The 18,204-nt window shown below is 45.8% G+C and overlaps 1 protein-coding gene across 5 annotated transcripts in view; it reads right to left on the bottom strand.

Moving 5' to 3' along the window:
• The window catches only part of CACNA1H (calcium voltage-gated channel subunit alpha1 H), a 178,812-nt gene that overhangs the window by 109,953 nt on the left and 50,655 nt on the right, over positions 1-18,204 (bottom strand). The window lies entirely within an intron of this gene.

Here is an 18,204-nt window from a genome sequence, read left to right as displayed (position 1 = left end):
TTTTTGACAAACTCAGTTTTTAAATGGAGGAAGCCTCACTGGTTTTCAATGAAAATGTTTGGATTTTTTTTTGACTAGCTGAGTTACATCAGAATTACTTAGATTTAGGCTGCATGTGAGCAAAATTCTCCTTCATGTTCCCTCTTATACAGCAAATCTATTTTCATATGTGCTTATTATAAAGCACTAGCATTTAAGATCAGAAGAGAAAAATACGCAGAAAATTATGCTTTAAAAATAAGGAGAATGCTTTTAGCTACATTTTCTTATTCCTTCAGGAAAAAAGCACACCCTCCAGGCTTGAAGACATGAGGGTCTGGTGTGTTCCTTTTGTTATAACAGGAAAATAAAACAACAACAAGAACATGTTAACCATTGTAATTTAATTTGTTAATAAAATAAATTACTATTAAAATAGTATCAATACTCACACTCATAACAACACTAATTATGCCAGTGTTAATTACACTAATAACCACAATAATAATACATATTAAAGCATCAGTTCTAAGCACTTATGCTTCGAATGGCAAAGTGATACGATTCCATATTGCCATAAATTCAAGTGGGGCTACCCTGGGAGGAAAGTGATGGTAAAAATGGCAACACATTACTCCCTGTTTACTCTTGGTCAGCAGAGTTTATATCTAACGTGTTTGGTTTATAAGCCAGAAGGCGATTGGGCTGCAGGCGATGATAAGTTACAAACCCAAACTGGAATCCAGAATTCGGGCTGGGTTCCTTCTGACTCTTACATGCCCACCCAGTGATAAAGATTCTGTCACTGGCAGCACGGTTGACTCAGTGGTGGGGAATAGTTGAGTCCAAGGCACTGGGAGAGCAGAAAGAACTACCCACTATCTGCTTTGGCCTATGCTGGAAACAAATGCCAACGTTTTATTGACCCACCAGCCAAAGAGAAGGGAGGCCAAGGATCTTGACAGGATGCTCTGGGTAGTCCATTGTTCCATGGCAAGAACAGGGCCAGTGGTCCTGATTCTGATCTCATGCCGGTGTAAATAAGGAGTAACTCCACGGGAGTCAGTGGAGTCATGCCAGCAAAAAATGAGATCAGAATCAGGCCCACTCTGTCTCTGATCACCTACGGTAAGAGCGTGACACTGTGACAGAACAGCGTGCAGCCCTAATCAATAGCAATGCGCTTTTAGCCAGCTGATCCCCCATTCATCTGGTAAAAAAAACCAACCTGCCAGAGGCAAAGATGGTGACAGATGAAAAGCGCAGAGTCCTAGGTCCAAACATTATTTATACATTCAATTCCCCCCTCTTCCCCCGCCCATGACACTTCATGTCATGATCTTCTTTCCCCCCTCCCCCAGCCTCTTGTTTGTCCCCTGAATATCAAAGTCAAGCTGCCCCAAACTGCAAGATGTGGCTGCCCACAATACGGGCAGCACAAACAGCAGGGGTTGCAGTGGATGGAGCTACTTGAAAGCCTGGTCTTATTGATTCTCAGTATTGTGCCAGCATTTGCACCCCTTGGCCTAATACATTGCCTAAGTGATCCCATGACCAGTAGAAGGATAATGAAAACTGATCCATATACAAGAGTCTAATTGCCTTCTATGATGAGATTACTGGTTCTGTGGATGAAGGAAAAGCAGTGGATGTATTGTTTCTTGACTTTAGCAAAGCTTTTGACATGGTCTCCCACAGTATTCTTATCAGCAAGTTAAAGAAGTATGGGCTGGATGAATGCACTATAAGGTGGGTAGAAAGTTGGCTAGATTGTCGGGCTCAACGGGTAGTGATCAATGGTTACATGTCTAGTTGGCAGCCAGTGTCAAGTGGAGTGCCCCAGGGGTCGGTCCTGGGGCCGGTTTTGTTCAATATCTTCATAAATGATCTGGAGGATGGTGTGGATTGCACTCTCAGCAAATTTGCGGATGATACTCAACTAGGAGGAGTGGTAGATACGCTGGAGGGAAGGGATAGGATACAGAGGGACCTAGACAAATTGGAGGATTGGGCCAAAAGAAATCTGATGAAGTTCAATAAGGATAAGTGCAGGGTCCTGCACTTAGGACGGAAGAACCCAATGCACCGCTACAGACTAGGGACCGAATGGCTAGGCAGCAGTTCTGCGGAAAAGACCTAGGGGTTACAGTGAACGAGAAGCTGGATGAGAGTCAGCAGTGTGCCCTTGTTGCCAAGAAGGCCAATGGCATTTTGGGATGTATACGTAGGGGCATAGCGAGCAGATCGAGGGACGTGATCGTCCCCCTCTATTCGACATTGGTGAGGCCTCATCTGGAGTACTGTGTCCAGTTTTGGGCCCCACACTACAAGAAGGATGTGGATAAATTGGAGAGAGTCCAGCGAAGGGCAACAAAAATGATTAGGGGTCTGGAACACATGACTTATGAGGAGAGGCTGCGGGAACTGGGATTGTTTAGCCTGCAGAAGAGAAGAATGAGGGGGGATTTGATAGCTGCTTTCAACTACCTGAGAGGTGGTTCCAGAGAGGATGGTTCTAGACTATTCTTAGTGGTAGAAGAGGACAGGACAAGGAGTAATGGTCTCAAGTTGCAGTGCGGGAGGTTTAGGTTGGATATTAGGAAAAACTTTTTCACTAGGAGGGTGGTGAAACACTGGAATGTGTTACCTAGGGAGGTGGTAGAATCTCCTTCCTTAGAAGTTTTTAAGGTCAGGCTTGACAAAGCCCTGGCTGGGATGATTTAATTGGGGATTGGTCCTGCTTTGAGCAGGGGGTTGGACTAGATGACCTCCTGAGGTCCCTTCCAACCCTGATATTCTATAATTCTATGATTCTATAAAGAGGGACACCCCTGAAAGAAACCTCATTGCCAGAAGGAGCAATTTCTAATCCTCTCATCAGCTAAGTCAGTCTTCATACGAAACATTTAGTCAGTCAACCGGAGGTTTTATTTCCATGCTGGGTGGGAGGGGTGAAGAATTTCTGAGCGATCTTAGGAGCATGGAGGTACCAGTGCAGTGTACTGAGTAGCCATCAAATCTAAAATAATCCCCATAGAAACCATGATGGTCTAGGAGAACAACTGAGCCTGGAAATATTTACCCTAGTGGCAATCCTGCCACAGTGCCTCCCAAGCTAGACCCCTGTCAGAGCTGTCAAGTTATTTTATTGTTTAGCCCCAAAATGTGTCAAGGAGTGGGATTCCAACCACTCCAATGGGACTCCCAATAATTATATTGCTTGCTTGACACCCTCGTAGTGGAGGTGGTGGATGTTACCAAGGCCATGAATTCCATTGCCTAGGTAACCCTGGAATATTACCGTTAAATTGACACAATCTTTGGACAGTCAAGCACAATATGGAATTTCCTTCCTTGCTGTTCAATGGTGTTTCTCTTAATTCCTGCCGTCCTTCCTGGCTAATAAGTTGCTGTCGGTGGATGTGAGAGAGAAAAAGTTTGAATTACTACAGAAACAGGCATCCTTTGCTCACACCATCCTCTCAACCCTCAAGTTAACTGACGTGAACCCTGATGGCCTCTCATGTCAGTCGGCTGGAAACTAACTAAGGCCCCACACCTCAGAAGAGCCGAGCACCCCTGGGTAGTGCTGAGCCCTCAATTCCTGTAGAGGCCAATAAAGGTAATGGGAATTCAGGACATCACCGGATCAGATCTCAAGTGCACAACGACATGTGCCTGTTAAGAAAGGCAGAATCAATGGAGGATGGGGGTAAAATATTACAAAGCTCTGCATACAAATAGGTATGATCCTAGGAAATCATTTTCCCTGGATTTTTGTTTGTCTGGTGTTTTTAAAGAGAAAGAAAAAAAATCAAGCCTTGAGATAATTTTTTTGCTGTTGGAAAAAATGCCTCCACGGCAGATTTCACGGAAGTTTCTATTACCTCTCTGCCTTTGACAATCGCTGCCATTTTTCTCCTTGGCTTTATCATAGAAACACACCTTCCCTCCTATAAAATGCAGCTTCCAACTCAATTGAACGGCATCGTTTCCTTTTTTTAATTTTTTTGAAGGCTTCTTAAAGCACATGCACCCTGGAACGACAGAGCTGTTTCTATGGTGATGATGGAAAATGGAACAGCACCTTCTGAGCACTGGACTGTGCATGGAGAGAACTTGTGTGAGCAGCAAATGTGTGTGTGTGGGGAGTCGCGAGAGCGAGGGAACTGAATTAGAGAGACAGAATATGATTGCTTATTCAGGGCTGTGGATAATGGGAGTAAATTACTGCTCTGGATGACAGGCGTTAACAAAATTGACATGCTGCATTTAGTGTCATCTAGATGTTTGATTAACTGCAATAGATGGAGTACTAATACAGCAAGAGGATAGCCTGCTCAATTTCCTCACAGCATGAACATTAAAGGGAAGAGGGCGTGAGGCAATATTTTTTAGGCATGAGCGAACATCACTGATTTCAGAGGCTTGGTTGTGAGAATCGCACAAAAGTCTGGCTGCTTCCAGAACAAGCTGCATCTCTTGAATCTGAATACCTGGGCAGATGAGTCTAAATCTCACATCTTAAAAAATAACTTTAGAGGAGATGGTGTGTGGTATTTTTTTTTTAAAACAGGAATGTCATTATTACAAATTACTCTCAATCCTCTTACTCTTCTTCATGGTGTCACCTTTTGCAGCAGCCAGAGAAGATTTAGGAAAGTTTTGGTACCAGATGAATTCCAAGGTGAGAACAATAGTAGTTTTAGATCTAGTACCTTTCATTCCAGAGGATTGCTAAAACAATGGTGGGTCAAATCCTGTAGCCCTTATTCTGGAAAAATTCATATTGAAATCAGCAAGTGAGAACTGAGTAAAGGCCTCAAGATATGGATCTGTATAAAGCTACTTCTGGGGTGGAGAGAGAATGGCAGCGAGGGGTAGAAGAGGTGCACAACAATATTGGGAGGGGAAATTTTAACCACAGATACCAGGGAAAAGCCCTCCTCTTCCAAAACTAGCCCAGGATCTTGCGTGTCCATGCCGGTCACATGTGACCTCTGTTTCTAAGGAAACACAAATTATATGGAGCACCATTTACCTCCCAATGAGCTGATGCCAGAGGAACTTGAACGTATGGTTGCAGAGAGTATAGCTATTTCCAATCTGATGCTTAAGCAATCCCCTCTGGCTATTTATACTATACAACCTGCTTATGCTGTACATGGGGAAAGAATTTGATTTGGGGTTTTGAGAATCTGAAATGAGGACATACAATCAGAAGACAGTTTGCTACAGAGTATGATAAATAACCCTGCACCAGGGAAAGTGAGCGAACGCTTGGAAAATGCAGTCGTGTTGTTCCTTGCTATGTGGTGACACACAAACTCCCTCACAAAGCTCTGTTGTGCATGCTTTTCTGAGAGCCCAAACTTGTTAACCTTTATTTTGCTCCATGTTTTCAGAGGAGTGACAGATGCAACCATAAATATTGCATTCAGCTTTCATATTATATTTAAAAGAACTACACACACCAATCCCCCTGCTATTACACACAAACAAACAAGGAGAGAAAGGGGGAAATTGACAGCATTAGAAAGTTTTTGCTTTACAGCTAGCTCAGACGGCAACACTTAAAGGACCTTTATAATCCACAAAGAAGTCTTCTCCCCTCCCCCGGCCACGAGTCATGGGTTTGTCGTCTGTCTGTCGATCTCAGTCTGTCCATCACTGTCATAAATTCACTCCTGGGAATGGTGGGAACCCACCTACCAGAGCTGCAGGGGCAGCATGAAACCCTTGAATGATGCATTCCCACCCACTACAGCATGGGGGCGACACTACTGCTGTGCCACGAATATCTGCCTGGAATGTAACTCTGGCGGCCTTCTGGCTGAAGTCACTGCAGAGTCTAGCGGGAGCCTGAAAAAGGAGCAGGGCCTGGAGCAAAGACAGAGGAGTGGGCTGGGAGAGAGTGGTGCAGGAGAAAGGGGGAGGGGATGGTTAGTCAAGTCTTTGGATCTCTTTGCAGTCTGTTTTGGGATGGGCTAGACATCGACCAAGGGATTCCGGTGCCTGCCCACAGCGCTCACATTTGGCTCACGTTGCTCTCAGTGGAATCACCACCTCCTAAAAGCGCTCTCTTCTCTGTTTTATTTCTGGCATCCATCTGGCCCATCTCTTTGCTCCCATGCACACCCCAGCCGCTCTGCAATACAGTCACCGATAAGCATGTTTCTGTTAAAGAGACAGGATATCATCTCGGCTCTGGGACATTCCGGGCACCCATCTATCCACTGTGCAACCCAGACTTCAGCGCAACAAGGATTATTCAGCACAACGTTTGGGCCACCTACCACAGACCATTCTAAATAAGACTTAATTGCCCAGCAACATATTCTGCTTTCTGACCCTCTGGCAGAAATTGCTTTAAACAAGTGACTTCAAGCTGGTTTTGCCAAGGAGTTACTGCACCACTGTTGTACACCCAGATCAGGGATAAGTGAGGCTGGGACTACGGGCGTTTTGGCTCCAAACTCTTTAGGGGCAAAATGTAACTTTGATTTTCTTCCCGGTTGAGCCGTTCTCTATGGTCTTCATTTGGCTTTGAGATGGACTGGACCTGCACCTGATTGTTTGGGAGGGGAGGAAGTGGAGGAGGAAGGTGTCTGGGAAGTTTGGATCCAGGATTTTTGTGTGGGGAGGAGGTGTCCACCTATATGACCTATTCTATGACTGTGGAGTCCAGGCCAGGATTTAAGGAAACTGACAATTATACTAGACAGCACAAGCTGTGCATCCAGGGTCTGTCTGTGTCCAGCAGATTCAGTTCACTTTGTTAATTGCACCCAAGTCCTGTCTCTTTTCTGTATTGGGGATACTACAGTAAAGACTTCCAGATTCATTCTGCTAGTCTCATTTTGCAGGGTACTTAGTCCCAAAGACAATTAGGCAGGAGAGAAGATGACTCTGAGATGCACTCAATTTGGATAAAAGGCAAAATCACCTTTCCTCTCCCCTGCCTTCCACCCCGGCAGCATTGGTGGCAGATTTCCTGTTTCAGTGTTGGCTACTGTGGATGCTATTAACCCAGTGCACACTGTGATGTTCCCAAATAGGGTGTCAAGCCGCCTTTAGGACAGTAAAGTTCAGCAGCCAGACAGAGAAAACAAAAAGAGGTTTAAAGAGTTGAAGCAGACCTGCCAAGTCTCATTCATTGTCGAGCCAGAGTCTCACTTATTTCAGATGCATTTTTACCTAGATCATTTATAAAAGCATCTCAGTCTTGTGATGAAGGATTCTGAAGGAGGTTTCAACAAGACATTTAAAACCTCATTCATAATTCTGGGAAATCTCAGTCATTGAAATTGTCACAGCTGGAGAAAAGTGGTTAAAACGCTGAGCAAAAATCACGAGCCATGAGTCATAGAAGCATAGAAGATCAGGGTTGGAAGGGACCTCAGGAGGTCATCTAGTCCAACCCCCTGCTCAAAGCAGGACTGATCCCCAATTAAATCATCCCAGTCAAGGTGGAGGCAGCAGTAGATACACTGGCTTATTTTTCTGGAGTGAATTTCTTGGTGATGAAAGGTGCTAGACTGATAGTCTTGGAGACTCAAATCCTCTACCTGTATGGGGCAGATTAGGCGAACTCTGCACAGCACCTGGGTGCTAGGAGGAAAGGAACAGTATAAGAATCGGAGTAGGATAGTGGTGCTAGCCCATCTGGAGGAACCATCTGGGGATGCAAGAGAGTATTTCTATCTTTGGGGGCACATTTGGCTTCTCCTCTGAGATGAGCAGAAAAATATTTTTTTCCCCTCTCAGTGAAAAATTTCAGCAAAATCAAAGCTTTTTACTTTTCTTTGAAAACTTTCAGGGTTTTTTTTTTAGGAAAAAAAACCAAAACCCTGGACAATTTAGATAATCTGCGTTTTTCAATTACCAGGCCCCTGAGCCAGCTAGATCCCCAAATACCTTTCCAAGTTCCCCAGCACTTTAAAGCCACATACACACTATCGCTGCATTCCGACTAGTGCTGGTACGTCGCAAGCATTATGTTACCAGTCATTATTTGATTGCCTTGCTCATTTGCATTTCCTCCCCAAAGCCTTCAGGTAATTACTTTACTATTCCATACAGCCAGGTTGCATTTCAGAGACACAGGGAGGAAGGCAGAATGAGGGTAATCTGCTTTAGTGTGAAGTTTAAAACAAACAAAAAAAAGCCACGTGGCAGGAGATACAGAAGGAGTTGCGTGCAGGGGTACCACCTGCACGGCAGGAGGCTTCGCGGGCTGCCTGAAGGCGGTGTGACCTCCCCAGTGCCGCTCATGGATGCTACAAGCCCTGAACAATGGGCTGTAACCTTTCCTAGCCTTAACTCATTTTTCTTCATTTCTCAGACACACGAGCACCAGGTATGTCTGTTCCAGATGGTGGAGCATGCCCTCCCTGGGGCCTCCTTCACTGACCCGAGCTGAACTCGCTTTTTTGACCAACACCACCTGCCCGTGAAACCTACTCGTGGACAACATGCAATAAGCAGCAGATCGGATGCAACACCATGTCCTTCATTTGTACAATCCACCTTCACTAAAGGCCTGCCCTCATCTTACGTTTCCTCTAGTAAGAAACTAGCCTCTCACTACCAACTACTCTAAACCTCTCCGACTCATAACCCATTGTCACCATGATGTCTGAAGTTGGCTGAATAATACAGTGATTACAAGAGGAAATGCAGCTGGCAAGTTCACTTTGCTGTGATTCGCAGGGTTATAGTATTCTTGGTTTGTGAGTGTTTGGCTATTTTACCTACAGGCTAGGTTCTCATAGGTGCTCCACTGCCATAACCTCTGTTTATAGAGCGTGAGTGTTCGATGGATTCATTCTTCCATTTATTCATCTCGTCTGACCTCCTGCATAACACAGCCCAGAGAACATCACTCAGTACCTCCTGCATCAAACCCAACAGCTTCCGATTAAACCGGAGCGTATCAGATAGCCACCGATTACACGCTCGTCTGAAAATTCATACTCGGAAGTGCATTATTCACCCTTCAGTATTTTCTTGCTTAAAAAGTTTCAGTCATCCAATAAGAGTGCAGAAACAACACCCTGTGACTTATGCACCCAACCAAAACACACTACAAACGAGGCACAGCTGAAGGGAACAGCTGGCTAACAACGAGGAGGCGCAGAATTCTGCAGGGAATCGTTAAGAATAATGAATATGTTTGTAGAAACCAGTGACAATCTGCAAATTGAACTTCCAGGGGCCCACTCACAATGAGCCCTGTGGTACCGGCCCCTCACACACACGCTCTCCTTGGTGACCTCTCAGAATGCCAACCCTGGGATGCTTAATTGCACAGCAGAGGTGCTGTTCCCATCTGGAGGGGCTGTTCCCATAATAAAAAGACTATACCAACAACATAAAACTCTGAGGGTGGAAAGTGGGTGAGCGCAGAAGGCTGGTTAATATAGAAAGGACGGTCTGACAGAGTGGGTGAGAAGGAGCTCCATTACAACTGGACCCACAAAGCAGGAACAATGGGTATGTCTACACGGTAGTCAGGAGGTGTGCCTGCAACTCCTGAAGACAGACCTGAGCTAGCTTGGGTCTAGTTAGATCCGAGTTAGCCTGAGTAACAACAGCAATGAAATCACAGCACGATGTGAAGGGACACAGGCTAACCGCGCCCACCCAGGATCTTGGGTACATACCTGAGCGCCACCACTCCTGCTTCTGCAGCTTCACTGCTCTTGTTACTCGAGCTAGCGAGATCAAAGCTGTCTCAGGTAGGTCTACACGTGCAATCAGAGATGTGAATGCAGCAGCATAGACACACTCTGTACTGCCTCATCAGGTTCAAGTGGGGTCCCCTGGACTGGGAGCCAAGACTCCTCAGTTCAATTTCCTAGCTCTGCCACTGACTCAACTGTATGTCCTCAGGGCAAGCCATTTCCTCTGGCTAAGCCCCATTTTCCCAATCTGTAACAAGGAGATAAAAATGCTGCCTCCCAGTTGTAAGAGCTCTACACACAAGGACGGCCACTTGTAATGATCAGTGTCCTGATCCCTGAATGGCTCATGGAGTGAATCTCAAACCGTCTGCGTATTTATTAAGTTTCAGCTGAGAAATGTCTGTTTGCAGGAAAGGAGGTGCTTGTAACAACCTTTTATGTACTTGAAAACTGTTATCATGTCCCCTCTTGGTCGTCTTTTTTCCAGACTAAACAAACCCAATCTTCTCTCATAGGTCATGTTTTCTAGACCTTTAATAATTTTTGTTGCTCTTCTCTGGACTCTCTCCAATTCGTCCACATCCCTCTCGAAACGTGGCACCCAGAACTGGACACAATACTGCAGATAAGGCCTAATCAGAGTGGAGGGCTCTTTAATTCTCAGTGGTCCATCAGGAATTTATCTGTATTAGCACATCCACTAGGAATCTCTAGTTTGAAAAGGGAAAGGGGATTAAGCCTTTATTATCTGAATTCCTGTAACGCCTAGGGGTTCCAGTCATGGACTAGGACCCTCTTGTGCGAGGTGCTATACAAAAACAGAATAAGAAGACAGCCTTGGCACTGAGAAGTTTCCAATCTGAGTCTGAGGCAAGAGACAACAGGTAGATACAGCAAAGAGACAAGCAGAATATGAGGTGACAATGAGACCATTATGAACAGAGCGGTGAGCAGTAGTCAAGTTTAGAGTGAGTGGCTGCTGGAGAATGTCAGTCAGTCTCCCTGTCTTTTCCACTTATTAGACAGCAAGGGGCAATTGATACTACTCAGTAGCAAATGTGAAATAAAGGAAAATATGTAGGACTAACCTGTGGAACTCACTGCAACAGGATATTATGGCGACAAATGGAGGCAAAAATGAATGACCATTTATATGAATACAAATGTCACCTGCAGTTATACTAGATGGGATAAACATTCAAGGGTTATTAGTTGTGTCAGGGTAAAAATTAGTCCTCATTTGAGGTTAGGGAGAAATCTTCTCCCAGATCAGAATAGTTAGATTTAATACTTTTAAAAAAGAAAAGAAATAATATCCTACTGCTTGAGGCACTCTAGGGTTCTGAGGGTTTCCCTGTTGTGCTGTGCTCTGTATGTTCATGGTGCAAGGTATGTTCAAAAGCAAACAACTGTGTAAAAAAAACAATGAAGGTTGCTAAGTTATAGCATTATACTTCCCACTCACATCACTTACAAAACCCAAGCCCCTCAGAGCAAGGAAATATGAAGGACAGGATAAATTTTACCTTGACTACACAATAAGCACAGACATATCAGGCCAGATTGCCACCTGGGGACTTGGTGTGGGAACACAAAGGAAGCCTGTGTCTCCCCCAATCCTAGAGCCAGTCCCCAGCAGAAGCGTAGGGCAGCTCCCACTGCTCCCACTGAAATCAATGGCAATAACTCCCACTGGCTGCACTGGGGCACCATTTTGTGCTTCCAGCTAATACTACTACTGATTCCTGGCTCTTGCCAAGCACTTTTCATCAGTAGTTCTCAAAGCTCTTTACAAAGGAAGTCAGCAGCAGCATCCCCCATGGCCAGAGGTCACACTGCAGCACCCTGCCTCTCTTTCTCCTCTTGGTTCCTCAATCAACTCAAAACCACAACACAAAGTTAGTCAAAACACTGCCCTTCTGGGGGCCCCATTTATTCAGTCCTCTGGGTAAACATTGGCCTCTAGGCTCAACCCCAGTTTAGTATTGCTCTCCCTTAGGCAGGGAGTCCCCCCAGCCCTCCTTTCCCGTGTTGGGTCCCAATTCAAAGTCTCTCTAAGGCTCCACCTGGCTGAAGTTTGCCTCCTAGCTCTGACTTCTCAACTCACCTGGTCTCAGGGTTTTCCCTGCAGAAGCCAGCCAGCCAGCCAGCCGTTTCCTGAGTTGCCCACTTCAGTGCAGCTTCCTGCTGCCTTTATCGGAGAATCAGCTGTCCTCCACCCAGGCTGTTAATGCGGCACAGGTGGGCTGGAGCAGTTCCTTTAGTAGTCAGGGTTAGCTGGCTTCAGGCCTCCAGCCCTTAAAGGGAAAGCCGCCCTGTTACAATCCCCATTTTAGAGCAGGAAACTGAGGCAGGGGGAGGTAAAGTGATTTGACAAGGTCACCCAGCAGGCCAGTGGCCAAACCGGGAATAGAATCTGAGTCTTCTGAGTCCCACTCCAGGGCTCTATCACTAGACCACACAGCTTCCCTATACACTCCACAGAATATAATTAAACCATGGCACTGAATCTCCCTGCTTCACGTATAGCCGGAACGTGAGTTCTTAAGAAGATTTAACTACATGAAAAGTTTGAAGGGCAAGCAACGAGATTTTTTTGAAAGATAGGTGGAGACAGAGAAATGTTAGACAAAAAAGTCAGCATTCAAATAAAGGTAACATTTTAATGGCCCATAATTGAAAAGCATTGTGACCCATTTCCTTCAAATGTTGACCATTCTCCTTTGGCTACAGAATAAATATAGAATTTTTCAAGCCAAACCAATTCTCCAAGCCACAGTTTCAGGATGCTAAATTAGAGCTTAGCTATAGTAGCTGGATGCAATCTTAATTATGGAGAGTCTACCGCTGCTCTGTAATAAGCAATTGTGGTGCTTAGAATTAACATTTGGCCCATAGCAATGAACATGGACTGTTGAATGTTTACTAAAGACCGTCTCTTGACTACGCCAAACCAAGCTTCTCTGAATGAAGCACACCAAGAGAGCAAGAATTCATAAAGCCAACTGAAAGGATCATGAGGAAGCGCAAAAGCTTGGAACAAGTATTAATTTGCAGTTCGGCTCTGAAAAGTGACAATAAAACAGCATCCCTAGGTGCCATTTGATGTGATGGTTCCACATCAAATAGGCTCAGTTTAGCATTGTCACCCCTGCAAACTCACCTTGGGTCTTTGAAAGATTTTTTTCAGATATCTTGTAGGGTTTTCTCCTGCCCACTTGTCATCAGCAGCAATAAAAGGTCCTGGAGGCAAATTCTGCGCTCAGTTTTCTATGGTGAGTAACTCAGTGGGGCTGAATGGATGAATGAGCCTATTCCTTCTCATGGACCACAACAGCAGGCTGTTTTCATTGGGGATTTAGAGGTGTAACTGAGGACAGAGCTTGCCCCTGAAATAGGAATCTCATTCACAATTGTGGTGACGGTCCAAGAGAAGGAATAGAGTCCAGCTCACTCTCCCGTTGGTCTGCTGGCCCTGCAGGAATAGCTGCAGTAAAACGGAGTAATCACTTGTATTGGCCACTCAAGTCAGCAGAAACAGGACTCTGGGTCCTCACGGGGAGAATATCTATGGAGTACGAGGGTGTTCACAGTTCCACAGTCACTTTCCAGAGCAGAGACGCACTTTAAAAGACAGACCCTGGAACCTGCCATACTTGTTCTGTGCATCCCTTCGTCGTCCCCCAAAAATGACATGGGGAAGGGGTTGTGCAAACTACATGGGTACTTTGTTGCTTTCGAAGCAGCACGTGCAGCTCAGCTTAAAAAGGCACGCACTCGGGTATACCAAAGAGTTGTCTGTCATGAAGAATATACAAGTCAAAGCATCCATCTTATTGAAAACACTGGTAATCATAATAATATAAGGATTGCCAACTTCTCTGTGCTTGCTTTCCCTACCCGGCAGAGTCCCTATTCAGGGCAGTGGCAGAAGAATAAATAAATAAAAAAGAATAAAATCCAAAGCAGCCAATTAACCTGTAAAATACAAGTCATGTTGCCACTAACTAGCAGTATCCTGTAACTTCCTCATTAGTATTCACATGTTTTTAGACAGGCAGAGACAGAACTGGGTCAGCCAGTCCCAAGAATGTGCTATGCCATAGTATCGGATTCAAAATAATGACTAAAGTTCCAGAGAAACACTCTGCCAATTATCTGTTGCGTGCTGGTTTCTATTATTTGGCTCTCAAATAGGTCCAGTTCTAACACTCTTCAAGGCCAACAATGTCTTTCTTAAAGAGGCCATCCTGCCATTAAATCTGACATGGTTTTCAAAAAGAGTGGGTCTGTTAAGCGAGGGCTATTCCAGCTGAAAGGTGGAATTCTGGTGCTAGAAGACGTTGACACTGGCTGTAGTACATTGACTAGGCTAGTTCCGATACCTATAGCAAAACAGCCATGTTAACACTGGTGAGGAGTGTATGCGATGGGGGCCATTTGGATGTGGGTTTTTTGTCCAGGCTCATCCCTCATGGATGTGATGTACAGTTAGGGTTGAGACACAAAGCAAGAGAACCAGTCAAATTCTTGTCCTGTCCAGTCACCACTCAGGACGGTCGTGGCACTTGAGGCATTCGTATAGTAATTAGAATGGGGGGTCAGGACTCCTGGGTTCTGTTCCCAGCCCTGCAGATCACAACCTCGCCATGCCTCCATTTCCACATCTGTAAAATCGGCACAGTAATAGTTGTTAACTTCCAGGGGCTGTTGTGAGACTTTAGCTGTTTGCAGAGTGCTCTGAAGTCGTTGGATGAAAGGAACTATAGAAGTGCAAAGGACTGTTATTGTTTTATCTTGCATGCCATATGTTCTTCAGTACATACAAACGAAAGGACTTGATTCTTTGGCTTTGAATAATTGTGCAATAAAAACAGAGACCGCCTGTTGATCCCTCTGCAAAGCCTCTGATCGTTTTCACAGAACCGAAATGCCAGGAAATGAAAGCTAACAAGCTCTTTAATGATGTTAAAAACAGAGACCAGTGAAGGGAATGGATGGTTTGTGGCATGAGCAATGGGACTTAGAGATGGTCACTGCCTGAACTCCAGCCAGGTCAAGGCAACAGCTGTTCAATGAAGCTAGTTTCAGAGCAGTTCCTGGTGGTTGAGTGTCACTGAGTGTCGCAGAACCCACTAGCACACCTGGTTAACATAGGCTGCTGTCTCAACAAAGCAGTCGTGCGCTGAAGCGGTCTTAGAAGCTGAGCCGGTCAGAGCTCTGTCCACATGAAGGAAATCCGAGAACGCAAAATCCAGGATTCAAGACCATTGACTGAAAAGTGCTTCAGACAGGATGGTTCCGCTAGAGGTGCTGGCCTTCATGGTGAGGGAAAAGACCTTCAAATAGGGTTCTTGGAGGTGATCCTGGAGCCTTGCTGCATGTTCACAGATGGGTTTTTTGTCACCTTGTCTGTGTACCTGCGGGCAACACCTGGGGGTTTCTTTCCAGGAGTCCATCCTGAACATGTAAGCCACTTAGGCCTTAAGGCCTTAGGCCTTTCCCTTAGGCCTGGAGCATCCCTCGGTATGTGGATCTCTCTGTCTGTGCTGAAGGGATGGTGTCTGGGAATTTGGTGTCTCTAGCGCTCCCCGTTCCCCCAAGCACAATCCCTTCCATCTTGTGCTCTGCGTGGAAAGGGCTCTGTTGAGTTTCAGGGCTGGGAGCGGCTGGGCTCTATATCCCTGTCCCTTGGAGACACTTTGGGTTCCCATGCAGTGATCTAACAGGGAGTGACAACTGTTCAAAGCCACAGTTGCTCTCCCAAGCCTCTTCTGCGGCGAATGCTTCTGTGCAGCGGCAGTCGGGCCCAGCCGCAACCGTGTAATCTGTAGGGAAGTCGGCAGAGCAGAGCATAGGCAGGAGCTATCCATGCAGACTGCTCCTGCTGCCCTATAACTGTACCCCCCTTCCTCCTGGATCCCCAGGGCTAGGAGCCCTGGCCCCCTGTGAATGCCACTGTGTTCCAGAACTCCCCAGCAGAGGGGACGCTTGGCAGCAGATTCCGTAGAACAGTTTCACAGGCAGACTGTCCTCCCTCCCTGTGCTCTAGTGGGGATGCGATAACAGTCTTGGTATCTTCAGGCTACGGCGGAGGGCCATCAGCAACCTGGGGAAACCTCACATTGCAGCTGCTGCCACCAATGCCATAGCTGTTGTGCCACTCAGGGCCATCAGGCCAGCACCTTTCACGCAGCGATCCAGCAAGTTGGGATTGAATGGATTTTTCACGGCAGCGGGGACAGGGGTAGCCAGAACAATCCATTCCCAGCTCTCCTCCCGCCCCAAAGCCATGGTCAGTTCCACTAAGGCAACTGTTCTTTGTCTCTGCACCAACACACCTCTCTGGTCTTGAATCCTACAGCCAATTTTCACAGGGCTTGGGTTCTGAAATCATCCAGGCTTTGCTAACAAAAGCCCAAAGCTTTCATGCCAGATAGTCTAGGAGTCTGACTTTGTTTCCTATTGCTTTAGCATCATGTACTGGCCCCAGGCAAGGCCCCAGGGCCTATCCTGTTGATATCAGACTGCCTAGGTGAGGTGCTTCAAAGCCTGGTCTGACAGCTCAGCCATCTGTCATCCTTGCAGTGCACCAGAGACATTAGGCTTTTCACCGTCAGGCATGTGCAGGAACGTTTGCAGGGTTTTCCTTCAAAATTCTTCCTTTTTATTGCACCCAAGTTGGCCAGTGGCTAGGAGCAAAACTGGCTGGAGTTTGAAGATCTTTAGCCAAAAACTTTAAAATCTTTTATTACCATTGGCTTTAAGACAGTTTAAGCAAATCTGGAATCCAATATAAACCCACAGAATTTTACTTTCTTAGGAACAAGGACATAATTATCACAATCTACCTTTTATCATCAATGGGGTACAGACTCCACAGAAACCCTGTGCTTGCTCACCAAAGCCTGTCTAACTTAGGTTATCCCCTAGCACCCATCACCAGAGTATCTAAGGACTGACTAAGTTTTATCTGCCTGACAAAGTATCCCGCACAGCAACACAGCCTTCCCAGTGAATAAATGGCTCTATTAAAAGGAGACTGTCTAGGTGTATTTCCTAATTTTAAAACTTGCTGTTGAACAATTCATCAGACAAAAATCTGCCCTGGACATTCGCTTCTTTGCCTTTTTTTTTTTTTTGGCCTTCCTCTGTTGCAGACATGAATTGGTTTATTATTATAGGGTTGCTACTCAGGTTGTTCTAGTTAAGAATTGATCTTGAGAGAAGAGACACATAAGTGCCCCCATGGCAAAGCTCCACCCCTACCCTGTACTGCCTCTCCTAGTCATTTCTGAGTGAGCAGATTTTAGTGGGGACAGGGATAATTTAATAACCTTGGGGTGATAACCAGTTAATAACCTTGGGGTGCAGAATACATTCACGGTTCTGCAGCATGCGATATGGGAGAGCTTTCGACAGAACACTGTGAATAATTTGCCACTTAGAAAATCAGCACTAAAAATTCCTCTCCAAATCACAGGGTGGCGTTTTCTGCACCTTGCCAAGAAAATTCAGAGCACGTCATTTATAAAATAGCTGGTTAACCAGTTTTTCCAAGAAAACTCAGAAAAGAGCAGCTTCCCACACAATGACCTGACTGAAGGATCTTTAGATGACTCACCTCTCTCAAAGAAAAGGAGTACTTGTGCCACCTTAGAGACTAAAGGTGCCACAAGTACTCCTTTTCTTTCTGCGAATACAGACTAACACGGCTACTACTCTGAAACCTCTCATCTCACTGTTCTTCAGCTCCAGCCAAACTACAATGAGGACACACCACCCTTGGTGGCAAATGCTGTTTCTTGAAATCATGCTGTTCCCAGGATTAGGGTGAACACAATGAATTTTCTTCCTGCTTCCAAACATTTAAAAGGCATCACCTTGTTCCCTAGGAGATCAAATTCAACACTTGGGGTTGAACAAAGAGTCCTCCCCCAACGGGCAAAGTAGAAGCTGGCTTGTTTGGTTTTGGCCTGGCATAACAGTGGGCTTCAGAGTTTTATTTTTTATTTCAATGCACAGAAGCAAACTTGTGCACTGATGATTCATGTTACAAAATGAATGTCTCCCAGATTCTACCATCCACTAGAAAAACCCAGAGTCATGTTCAAATGCAGATGGTCTTTCACAGCATACCATCTCAGCCAGGGATAGGTGAAACTTTGCAGTGGAATAATTCATGCATTTGAGGACCAGGATAATTTATTCCATGAATACAGACCCCGATCCTGCAAACCCATTACACATATGTACATACTTGCCAACGGTTAAGCTCCTGCATAATGGTTTGCAGCATGGGTGGTGGGTTAATCCCCACTTCAGGGAGGCTAACCCCACCGGCCCTGCAGCCGGAGGAGCCCAATCCCCCCAGCCCGTACTGCTGGAGGATCCCAGTACCCCCCCGCCACTGAGTTCCAGACCGAGCCGCTGGCCCCAGCACCAGCCCGACCCTCTGGCCCAACCCCTGGGCTGGCCTGAGCTGCAGGGCAGCCCCAGCCCCTGGCGGGCTCAAGCTCCAGGCCGCCGGCTGGAACTG

Source organism: Lepidochelys kempii, chromosome 10 (assembly GCF_965140285.1).
Source record: "Lepidochelys kempii isolate rLepKem1 chromosome 10, rLepKem1.hap1, whole genome shotgun sequence".
Classification (NCBI taxonomy): domain Eukaryota; kingdom Metazoa; phylum Chordata; order Testudines; family Cheloniidae; genus Lepidochelys; species Lepidochelys kempii.
Note: the sequence above shows the minus strand (reverse complement) of the source record. Positions and strands in the feature narration are given on the sequence as shown.